The following is a 13,580-nucleotide window of genomic DNA, read 5'->3' on the forward strand; positions in this document are numbered from 1 at the left end:
AATGCTAAGAAAGTTACGTCACTCCGATCTCCATAGTGTTGCTTCTTCTTGGGATGGGGCAAGGTATTAGACTTGCCCTGGCTAATTAGCCTATGTTTAAGCGCCAATACTCGCGTTGCGTTGTAACGGAGTATTTCGTAGATTGCATACTGATAGCTGTCATGCATATTCTTTAACTTTCTTACCCCAACTGCTTATGGATTACTATTTGGGAATTAATAGCAATCCGATTGGGGGTCTAAAACGATAAAGCATGAAAGCTACCATTGCTGGCCACGCCCATCTTCTCCGGTACTAGGGAAGGGAAGGAAATGTTTATATGACATCAACTTAACGAGAGGCCAGCGACTCACCGACGCCCTCATAGATATCAAGGAGTTGGATGGTGGGTAGGGATATAGTTTAGGAATATCATCATAAGCAAATGATATAATAAGATTGAACGAACGTTGGAAGTGACCATGCTAAGAAATTTATGTCACTCCATTGATGATTTCCCTGGGATGGGGCAAAGCTATTAAACTTGCCCTGGCTAATTAGCCTAGGTTTAAGCGCCAATGCTCGCTCTCTGAAACGAGAAAGAAAAGAAAGTTTATTACACTCCCCTTCCCCTTATATATTTCCTAATCAAGTTAAATTATTATGTTATAGTCTCTATATCCTTCCGATAAATAGTTCACCAATTCCAAAATACCTGTATTATTTGTTCTGATAACATTCACCTTTTACCAATCCCCTCTATTGCTCATAATTCCGATATTATACCTTTATACCTGTTATATCCACCATTCTTCCATCATATCACCAGTTCGCTTATTTTCTTCCCCTTATACTTCTTCTTTCGTGTTGTGTTTACAACCGTCTTATAATTCCCAACCCCTTCCACAAACTCAATACTTCTCATTTTCCCGTCAACGACCGATTCTTATGATACCGATATGATATCTTTCCCTTTTTCCACTCCAGTCCGCAATCCCTTTCACTATCGATTGTGTAGCTACTATCCTTCTCTTAGTTTAGTAATTGTCTATTACCAACATTGTTGTTCTGTTCACAATCACTTTCTTCCCATTCCCACCATAAAAACTAAACTGGTAGTTTTCTCAACTTAACCTGAACACTTAATAAACCAACCATCCGTTTGCCATCCGCCTTTCGCAACTCTATTTTCGTTGGCTTTTCTCAACTTTTTTTCTTTTTCCATTCATGCCCATTACCACCTTCCTCCAACTTTTCACATCTCGCGCTTAGCTTCATAGGGGCGTAACTGTATTGATCGATTTCTCTTCGTCGATGTTTTCTTTTTATTATTGTACCGAATTGCGCTGGACATGAAACATGGACAATGCTCGAGGAGGACTTGCAAGCACTCGGAGTATTCGAGAGACGGGTGCTTAGGACCATCTTTGGCGGTGTGCAAGAAGACGGTGTGTGGCGGCGAAGAAAGAACCATGAGCTCGCCTAACTCTACGGCGAACCCAGTATCCAGAAGATAGCTAAAGCCGGACGGGTACGATGGGCAGGACATGTTGCAAGAATGCCGGACAGCAACCCTGCAAAGATGGTGTTCGCTTCCGATCCGGCAGGTACGAGACGGCGAGGAGCGCAGCGAGCGAGATGGGCAGACCAGGTGCAGAACGACTTGGCGAGCGTGGGGCGTATCAGAGGATGGAGAGATGCGGCCTCGAACCGTGCATTGTGGCGTCAAATTGTTGATTCAGTGTTATCTGTTTAGATGTTAACTAAATAAATGAATGAATGAATTGCGCTGGTTTGAGGATGATTTAATGGTTTGGTGTGATAAAGGATTATTGTATCTGTCGTAGCCTTACAAATCCTCGCTCTGAAATCAGCGGAAAATTTGTCTTCAACTCCGAAAATTTGAAAGCGTGCTTACGCTCCAAGAAATGAACACTGAATGATCGCCGTTTATTTTCATTCGAACAATCTAGAATTCCCTGTCAGCACATAACATATGTGTAACTCGGGTAGCAAAAGTTGTACCCTTATAACACTTTTTATTTGTTATACGGAACATCGAAACGTCAGAAGATAGTATAACAGTATTTGATCTAACAAGGGGTCACGCGACTTATATATGAATACGATTCGCGTTGGAATTATACAAAAGATTTTTCCTAGTGGCGTTGGGTGTTTAGGAGCTGAAATTGTTTTTTATAATCAATTGGAGATTGGGAAAAAAAGGAGTTTATTGTATGTAACTGATTTAATTATTGATATTGATTTGACAAACTCGAACAAAATCCATTCGTACGCCACACACGGGCTCTTAACCAGTAAACGATGAAGTTGTTTGATGTTTGGTTGAAATATTATGTAAGGTTAAAATACTTCAAATTTCCATTACTTCCGCTATATTCACTTCTAAATGGAAGTTTGGAAGAATGGAAGTTTGAAGTATTTTAACCTTGTAACATTTTCCCCTCAGACGCTCAATATGAATTATTTCATGAAATATTATGTTTTTATCAAATGCTCATTCATTGCTTTGAGCATATTTATTATCCGCATTTCTCAAACATTTCCCATGTGTGCCGTCTCTCCCAGTAGTGTGGCAGCGCACCCGAATTTGACTTTTTTTCTAACATGTATGTAACCGACTTTTTGTCTTTCAAAAGTCTTCTCAACTGTGTTTACTTAAACTATCAATAACAACAAGTAGAGTTTCATTTATCGGATTATTTTGAAAAAATATTGATTTTTAAAAAGGTGATGCCTCATGCCTGGATTTACCCTCAGTTAAATGTTCAATGCACAGTTTTGGTGTTTTCTGTTTCGTTTTTACATGTCGTTGAAATTGCTCTACTTTTTGTATAGAGTATTCGGAATACTATCAACCCAAAAGCAATGTTCTAATAATGAAAAAAATGCCATGAAAAGAGATGACATTAATATCTTACATCGTAATAACCTATTCAAATTACGTGCTACATGGCATGATAAAGATAATTTGATTTCAATGTTGAATCATCACATTTTCATTTAATATGATATCCAAATTGGAATCACCTCACAGTTGCGATGCTCTCCTGCATTATGATAAGCGAGTTTGCTTTCGTACGATTGATAATTTATAATGTTGCTTCTAATCTATCTTTTGTGATTGTTACGCATCGTAGACAAACATTGGTGTATCCCTCGTCATCCTTTCGAAAAAACCGAAGACTGCGTATATAAAGATTCGTTCCCAATGTAGAACAGTTCTAAGGAATATACTTTTCAACACATGTTGAATAAAATCTAGATTTTTACCATGCTGACTCGAAAATATTATAGCTTAGCTTAGCTTAGACTGACTGTACATATCAATGGTTGCTACTCCGTGATTGATCAGAACTGGTGCAAATTGCACTACGATCCAAGTGAATAGTGGTTGAGATTTACCAACTATTCTCGAAGTGCACGTTTCAGCAGCTCGCAAATGTTGATCAATAACGGCGCCGGCCAAGTCCTTACAGTCAGTTGGGAAAGGGAGGAATGTGAGGCTGTGGTCATTGTTGCTACTAGAGACCGAGAATACCTCTGCATCTCCACATCTACCACGGGAAGGAAGTAGTGTTAGTTGGGTGGGGTAATCAGTAACATATATCGGGATTCACCATGGAAAGTGATGTGACCTATGAAACTTCTACACAGCATTATTAGCATTTCCTTAATTTGTTCAATTGTTCATTCTTCGCGAGAATAAACAATCAATCGCTCAAAGTGAGCGATTGTTCATTTGAATTTCGGATTAGGCACCCGCGTTATCATTTCATTAACGTAAGAAAAGTAAAAAAGAAACGGGATTGAAAATAATTGATAGTAATCGAAAAGCTAATGTTATTCAGCAACCCTTATTTTATCTCTATTTGACGTTAAGTAAGAATGTAATTTTACGTTCATTTTACATGTCGTTTATTTTGCATTACTTGCGCGCGCGTGTGTGTTACTTGCCTTGACCAGTATACCGTAATCAGGATCTCACTGGTATTAATCCTGATGTGCCGGTTGGCACTCGTGTTGGGCTTGTGCGCTTTGAGCGGCACACGGTCGCTTCCCAGTCTACATAAAATCGCACATGGTGCAATACAAGATGCTAAATTGGAGACGATATACATACATGTTGTGTGGAAAAGTACCTCTATCGCCTGCACTTCAGCATCCTACACGACACCATATACGTTCATGTGTTGACTGGGTTTGATAGGGCCTGCTTATGGACACATGCAGCTTTTTGTAGAGGTTTAACAGAGCCCACTGTCAAACCCCACCACATCCTAGACAGGCCCCCTAACTCGCAGTGGCCATGGGGAGGGGTCGTCAAGCCCTTGGACATAGTCCCTGCTGCCCCTATACCATGCTGACTCGAAAATATTATATCAATTTTAGAGGAATTTTGTATTCGTATGATAAATAAGTTAAAATGGATAAAAGACGAACAATTCATCAAAAATCGCCTGAAAATAGAAGTTTACCCTACAAATAAATCAAATTAGATTTCATCAAATATAAATTGGTTAGTAACAGCATAGGAGAGACCTTCTTTTGGATGCAATCCGTCATTTTTAAAAACAATGTAGAAAATTGATGATAGAAAAATAAATATCATTATACTTTGGCTACAGATCTTGCTCTTTGTAGTCTTGGAAAAAGTGTTATAATTTTCTGATCATATGGTATTTGTTTACACTTGACAATGACAGAACGATGTTCCCGTTCCCAATTATAACAGTTCTGGCTCATCGAAAGGGGGTCAACTTTTTGATTGGATTTTGTTCGAAGATCCACTTATGTTATGTGCTGTCAGCCTACTGAGATTGAATTTCAAATTTCTTCTCATTAGCTTCTTAGTGTGCTGGCATTTCAAATGTCTACTACGATTTTATTTCAAATACTTTATCATTATTTTTTTATTATTGTCATTTTAAAATAGTTTAGTTTATTTAATTATTTTTATCGTGAATTCAAAGTAACTAAAGTTACGAATGCTTTTTTCCGACTCACTTTATTCTCCACAGTATCTTGCACCAGAATCAATAATCACGGTTGTAGCTTTTGAAACAATTGAGTTATTAACAAAATATAAAATCGATTAAGAGAAATCGATCAATACAATCACGCCCCTATGAAACTAAGCGCGAGACATGTTCATTACGACACCACTGAAACTTTCTCACGACGACTTCGATGTTAAGCCAGCTCGCAGCCTCTTTTGCTACAAAACGAATCAGTATTATTTGATCTGTTCATAACCACTTTTTCCAATTCCTTCCACAACTTCAAAACTCAAAACTGCTCATTTTCCTGACACAATCCCTAGATTTAAGCGCCAATACTCGCTCACTGAAACGAGAAAAAAAAATTGCCCCACCCACCTCCCAATACATGTCAATAGTCACTTCCCTTATTGGTTACAAAAGAAACTTCGGCAAAGATAAAATTCATAATTTTTGTCAACAAAAAATACAGATGCGAACGAATTTTAACATGATTTTTGAGCTGTACCACCAACAGGCGGTAGCGATAATCTTTTCCTAATGAATATGCATGAGTACTCGACGAGATGGACAAACACATGCTTCCCATAAACAAAATTTCCGAATAATGTAGAAATTGTCTTATATGTAACTTGTAGCTGCTATAAAAAAAACCCTAATTTTAGTAACAATCTGATTGCTATGAAAAAGTATCTCATTCTTTCGGTTCGTACATTTAAGGAGGAAAGAAAATTGGCAAACATCCACTGAAACCTCTGAATCCACAAATTCTTCAAGACATTTTGTTAATGCTAGATCGAAAACAGCATTTTTTATATTTGTATTTTTTTGTTGGAATGTTTTAGTTCCCTTAAGTCGCAAGAGATGCCTAATACTGTGAATTTCAAAATAGCTGATGTTTAATTTCAGTTGCGAAGCAGGTAAATGTCGTCCGTCTCAGAAAAGTATGAGACATCATGCTTACGAATGTTTTTTTTTATCAAAATATCAACCTAGTATGAGTGTTACATTTTGTATATTACCGTTCGCAGATTCAGTAGTATCTTGGCATGAAACATCAGCTTACCATGGCCGCATTTTTTACACTTCCGCGGTATAAAATTCGACTCATATCTCGCTATGGTTACCCCAATGGGACTAGCAGAGAAAGAAATGCAACAGCAGCCAACAGGGGAACATGCGAGTAGGAAAAAAAGGAAATGAGATACTTAAAAATTTATCGACAAACTTGAACAGCCCTGATTTATATGCAAGAGGGAGAAAGTTTTAATTAAAAATCAACTGCTGCGACCATAATATGCCATCATGATTGGATCATTATTCGCCAAACTTTGGCGAGACGTTGAATTTTTGCCGTACAACGATTGATAAAGTTGCTAATCGCTAAGATACTCAACGTTTCTGTTTGTAATAGCAATCTTGTGTAATTATTTGAATTTCAATCTGAGAAAAATTACATTTATTTTTTGGATTTCAGTGATCTCAAATCCCTTTTGAAGTAAAGCAGTCAAATGTATCAACTTTCAAAAACCAATTTCATCTTTCGGCATCCATTTCGGAACTCATTGAATGGGAATTGTTTGTAAACCCGTTGAGCAGAACCACAGAATCATTCTCAGGCACCGGCCACGGGTTGGATACGGTCGGTTAAGTAAGGGCAGCCTCCGATTGTTGGCTGCATGCTACTCGCGTGATTACAAAATTCCACCATTCCGCTTGGGTTTCTGGTGGTTGAACTCCTTGTTCCTTCCCGCAACCCGGTGCAGTGTAGGGGCCAGGCGGAATCCGGTCGATTGGTTGGCGCGAACCCGGTCAGACCGCAACGGAGGTTCCGTTCAGTGAAATTTGACCATTCTCGGTTGGTTTGCTGCTCAGTTCGTTCGGGTGCGGTTTGTTTGGGATCAGGGACGAACACATTCATTCAGCTGTTTGTTGGTCAGCAAACCACTCAACAGCGTACCCTTCTCAGTGTTGGGTAATCTACATGTGGGTAATAATCGGCGTTCTGCACAGTAATGCGTTCCGTTGAGAAGCAGTTGGGAATCAAATCGTCACCCTTTAAGCATCGAAGTTCAGGTGGCCTTTTAATTATTCGTCCGAAAGAGACTATCTCATAGATCAACGGAATAAAAATTAAATAAACCGCTTTTAATTCCGTGTTTTCAATTATTCAATTATCTAAGTGATTTTCATAGACTGATTGAATTCAAACATTGATTGACAGTTTTCCTACGAGTTGTGCATGGTGGACAGACTTTGATGATCAATACACGTACCATTTATATATGATATGATCTGTGTAATTTGCATGCGTTTTCAATTAATCTCAGACTTACAAACCATAAAGTTTAAATTAATGGAGGCTACAAGGAACTTTCCCGCCGTTAATATATTTCAGTGATTTATTTAAATTTTGTATCATATGCATGACTGATACGCCACGCTTCGATAGCTTGTAATTTTCTCCGAATCATAAGCAACGACAACAACTCACACTCGATCTTCAGTAGCATTCCAGATGAACCGCAACCGTATTTCTTTACACGCATTTTTCGTGATCAAGAGCCAATCAACCTCCACGCTGACTGTAATCAAATCATTTCCTACAAACTAATGGCTGCTCACGTTGACGGATATCAAATAACTGTTCGTCTCAATTTTTATTGAATGTTCAGTTCACACCTCAAATGCCGCACCGTTTACCTGGAAGGCACTCAAATAAAATAGTTTGATTAATAACTCTGTCAAAATCTGAAAAGTTTGAATTGGCCTGACCGTTGCGGTCAGGTGTCAAAGTCGTTTAATTTTAGCTTGTCGTGGACTGTAATGCGCCTGGCCAGTCAGTAAAACAATAAAAGCATAGGAAAAATGTGTCATATCAAATCACAGTATAGAGACAGGAACATCAAACCGATGACATGGTTTTGAATATCACGATGAGCTTGTTACACGGTTTCGATGACATGTGGAAATGGATTCAAAGCATGTGGGTTATTTTAGTCTCTGCTATCATAAATATAAAGGCAGTAAGATTCATTAACACACGAACATTGTTCGTTTGCTTGCAAACTCAAATGGGCACAAACCTCTTCTGGGTAGAGAATGAACGGTGCCGGGATGATAACCAGATCTTTCTTGGTTGAAGGGTCACCGGAATGCGATCGGATAGGATTCAGCTCAATTAACTCAAGCCTTAATGAAAGCTGTTTGGATGGCTTCCTCTGGTGAGTTGGAGTGCCATCTTCCTGGTATTGCAACAATTAGTCCATCTCGACACAGCATACAATCAAAAAATAAAAAAATAGAATCAAATCGTCACCCTTCAAACATCGAAGTTTAGGTGGCCATTTAATTATTCCTCCAAGAAAGACTATCATTGAGATCAACGGAACAAAAATTGAATAGGGGGAGATCACCCAGTGCCTGACACATGAGCAATTTAACGAAAAACTCTCTAATTATCCAGATCATGTTTACTTGTATACCATATAAAAAAATATAATCATTATTGATTCATACTAACTTTATTTGATCATTAGAACATGTTTTTCAACAACGTATTTAGATTATAAATTTTGGGGAAAAATTTCACGGTTCAGAAAAGTGTCCCCGGACATTATTTCATCATTTCCACATATGAGCAAGATCTTGTTACATGAGTCAGTAGACCTTATTTGACTCTCCAGCTAAATTTGATACAACCTACTATAAAAAAGCACCTTTTTCACCTTTTTCACCTGCTTATTTCTGTGGCTTCCTGACAAACAATTGAATTGAAATAAATTCAACAAAGCAGGTGTATTTGATCACATGTAAAATCTCAGTGTCAGGACCGGGAGATAGCTACCGGATACAGAAATTGATTTTGCACTACAGCTACATTATATGTATATCTAACAAATCATGATCGTTATTTTAAATATGGCTAATATTAACCATCTCCACATAATCAGTATGCTTTCGATTGATTCTGATATTGTTGATTGAAACCTTTTGAAGAAAAGCGAAACATATTTGGGATTTTTGTTCAATTTGCATCTTCTGACTGCTGACTTGCTTACCATCCATTCCAACATATACCAAACATCACGACGGAACAGAACTCCTCTTGGGTGCAATTGCAAACTTTCATCCTAGTTCGGAAGTTGTCCTTAGTAGTTCTCTCTGCATGGCCAGAGGGAAAGTTGGCGGGGATACCAAAGTGTTTTCCAAAGTTGATGGTGCAAGGAACTTTCCGCCCTCACTTGGTTGTGTAGCTTCATGTTAGGGAATTTGGCCGATCGACCGCAGCACACCTGCGGACGTTATTCATCATCATGCTTTTTTTCGCTACATTCTTAGGGAAGTGCATATCCATTCATTTCACACCAATTTTATATTGTGGAAGTTAGCGTGCTATAGTAGCATGATGTTTTGTGCTCAATATCAAACCGGATGGCCATCTCTACTTTGAACTAGGGGGCCATCCAGAAACCACGTGGTCATATTTTTGATGATTTTCAACCCCCCCCTCCCCCCATGTGGCTTATCGTGGTCATTTGGCAAACCCCCCCTCCCCCCCCCTATGACCACGTGGTTTTTTCAAGTACAAAAATTTAAAAAAAAACCTTATGTAACTAAAACATATGGTTAATCCGATCAATTTTGAAGATGGACAATTTCAACTGATTCAAAATCAAACTAAACCCAGCATGGAAATTATAAATTTTCATGAATTCAAAAATTTTGATGTATCCGTGTATCGCTATGCATCCAAGCAGGTCCATTGAGCCGATACGATTCCATTTATTACTTTCACAAGCTACAACAGACCTTCCATGAGTCGATGTTCTAAGATACAATATCGACTGAAGTAAAAAAGCAGCCTGAAACTTTTTAAAAAAATTCCATGACAATTAGGAAATTTCCAATAAAGAAATTATGGTATGAGCAATAAAAAAATATTAAATTTTCTACAAAAAATGCAAAATTTCCATAAACAATTAAGAATTTTCCACAAAACAAAAATAAATTAAAACTTTTTGAACCAAAAATTGCAAATATAAATAAAAGAATTTTTCATAAAGAAATCAAAATTTTCCACGGAAAAAATACAAACATTCCATGAATAAATCAATATTAGAAATAAATAATTACAATTTTTTTAAAAATTTACTAAAAATATTTTCTCGGTCACCCAGATGGTTCTTTCGAATAATTTTCCAAGGAACTTCTATTCCACATCTCGAATATGCTTCAGTCAATGGTCCTTTTATAAGGAACTCATAGAGGAATGAATGTATTATAGACCAATTATTATTTTGGAGTTTGGATCATTTGATTTATCCAATTAACCAACTTATGGATGATGTATGATATAATATCCCAGTAGGTCCATTGGGTTGATATGACTTCAATTATTATTTATATAAGCTACTACAGACTTTTTAGGTTATACAAAACGTCCTGGAAGTTGTAATGTTTGCAACTTGATGTTGACTCAAGATAATTTTGGGTACCTTGTCTCTCGGATCTCATGTTAATGGAAATTAGGATCATATGATTATCTCATCGGATTGGGTATATACCGATGATGAGGACATTGCAAAATATCTACCAGTATCGTGGGCTGAACTTGAGAGCATTTTGGAGTACCTTGAGCATCTCGTATTCCTGAATATTAATCACTGGCTTAACGTTCAGGATGATCCATCTTATCTGAGTGTTCAGAATGATTCAAACATTTCAACTTCATTTGTATGCTCTTAGAATCGAATTCTTCCCAAGGTTTCGGATATCTGAGTTTTCAGGGTCAGTCAAATTTTAGCTCCCATATTTTTTCTGTAAAGCCAATATCTTGATGAACAATTTTACTGAAGAAAATGGTGGCCTAGCTCTCTTTTGTGATTTTATAGACAAAAAACGCTGGGCATATATGATCCATTCGTCCTGAAAGGGTTGAGATTTGTTTTGGAATTCAATTTCAATCGTTATTATAACACATTTTTTAACCTACATTGTTTTAGGAATTTAAGGGTTTTTTTCTGGAAAACTGCCGCTTTTTTCATACCGCAGGAATCTCCTTAGTTCTAAGACCCTTTTTTGCATTTTAAAAGCATTTTATTTAGCATTTCATGTTGATTTTTTAAATGCAAGCTTCTCTATGTCATAACCTTTTTCATACGCACTACTAGAATTTTGTGCATTTAGAATTATTAAATTTTTTGATCAATTTACCTAATTATTCAATATCATAAAAACTAGGCTTCTGAAGCCTAAATTATTGCCTATATTTATTGCTTGGATTAACTTTAAATTCCAAGATCTTCCTAATTTTCAAGAATAATTATTCTGGAGTTGCAAGGGAAACCCTTCGGAATATTGACAAGAAATTCTTCGGAGTTTCCACGGATTTTTTTTTAGAATTTCAACGACATTCTTTTCCAAAATTCTGTGGAAAAGTTCCGAAAACGTTCGGTAGAAATTTTGAAGAACTATAAGAATCCGTAAAAGGATCCGACATGCATATTTACGATGCAAAATTCCAATAAACATCAAATTCCAAATAATTTACAATATAAATTAGAAAAAAAAACTAGCTTACTTTTTTTACAGAATCTCTAAAGATTTTCTTCAAAATCCTGGGCAACTTTAATGAATCTTCAAAGAAAATTCTTCTAAATTTCCAATGGAATTTTTTTCGTTCTCCAAAAGAAATTCTTAGACATTTTCAGCAGTTTTTTTTTTAATTTCCAAAAGAAATTATTCGGAATATGCCAAAATATTTCCGATGGAAATTCCTAAGATTTTCCAGTAGAAAATCGAGAAAAGTTCATCTGAAACACCAATAATGAATTTCCCGAGGAAATTCCGATGTTTTTACAAGTGGAAATAACGAAAAAATTGTACTTTTGTAGTACTTGTAAAGGTTGTACTTTTGAAGCATTTCCAGTAGGAACTCCTTAAAAAATAAATCAAAATTTTAAAGATTTTCTGATGTGAAAATTCCTCCAAATTTCTATATCATTTCCTGTGCATCTTTGCATGGTAAAGATTTAAAGCAATGTTTATCTGAACCTACAAAGAAATCAAAATGACTTCCCGAAGAAGAATGAATTCCCGATGAAATTTTGGAAGAATTTATGGTGCAAATAAAAGAAAAAACATGAACCTTGAGAATTCTAAAGATTTATTCTTTGAAAATCCAAAGAATTTTTTGAAGATAATCCATAGACTCTTCCGTGGAAATTCTAAATAATGCCTCGAATAGAAAAAAATACTTGGAAAAATTTTAAAAAATGTGTAGAATTCACAAAGAGCGTAAAAAAGTATTCCGAAAAAAAATAATTTCAAAATTCCAAATTAGAAAAATCCAAAAGCAAAAAATCCACGGAAATATCAGTGTTTCATGTGGCATTGGCTGTTAGATATTCGTTAGATAAAATTTATAAGTCTTCTTTTTCTTCTATGGCTCCATATTCCAACTGGAAGTTGGTCTGCTTTTCAACTTAGTATATTCTATTAGCATTTCCTCAGTTATAAATTGAAAGCTTTTATATGCCAGCCATTGCACGATTATATATCTTGTGTAGCAAGTACGATGGATGCACTATACCTAGGATGTCGAGAATGTTTCCCACCCGAAAACATCCTAGACAGGAACGAGAATAGGACTCGCCATCTCCAGATGGGCAATCCTACGCCTTTGCTCGCAAGGCTAACTTGAGACTGAACATGTCGAAGTGTATTCCTTAAAATGTTCGAAAAACTTCTTTTGGAAATGAATAAGAATTTCTGGTGAAGATTCGAAAGAACTTGTCGAAGAAATTCATTAGAATGTAAAAAAATATATGAAAATATGAACATTTTTTTCCACCGAAAACTATATGTATTTCCCACGGGACTGTTTTGAATTTTCAGACAGAATTCACATGGAATTTGGGAAAAAATTTTCGGAATTTACACTGGAGATGTTTTGTTTTTTTTTCATTAACAATTTGTAGTAAAATTTCCAAGCAAAAATTTTCAGAGAGAATTGTTCAAAAATCATACTGAATGCCAGCATTTTATCAGGATTGTATAAAGTAATGTCAAAGTTTTTACATGAAATTTCTTTACTGGATTTTTCCTGGTTATCCACAAGAAATTCTTTTGAAAGTTTTTTTCTTGGATTATTGTAAAAACATGAACATTTTTCAAAATTGTAGCTGCGTACGCTGATGCAAAAGTGTCGGCGGCGTGATGCCAAAAACCATCCGCGGCGGATTTTTTAAAAATATTTTTCCATTTTTCCGTTCCAATTTTTTTTTTGTGGGAATTGAGACTGAATCGCAACCTGGTTTTTCGTTAATTTTTTTATGGAAAAAGGATCTAAGGCTAAGATGGTAAAATAACGCAGATATGCATCGGCGTTACGACTGACGCTGCGTTACCGGTTTTTCTCGATGTACACCTACGTCTTTTCAACGCTGAGTTGAAAAGATGCTACGTGGGCATAGGCTTTAAGATGCGCTTTGCGTTTATTGATTAAATCATTAAAATTTAATGATTTGTATTTTTTTCACCGCTTTTGTTAATCATCAAAAGTTTTTCGTGTAAAAA

Source organism: Armigeres subalbatus, chromosome 3, assembly GCF_024139115.2.
Source record: "Armigeres subalbatus isolate Guangzhou_Male chromosome 3, GZ_Asu_2, whole genome shotgun sequence".
Classification (NCBI taxonomy): Eukaryota; Metazoa; Arthropoda; class Insecta; order Diptera; family Culicidae; genus Armigeres; species Armigeres subalbatus.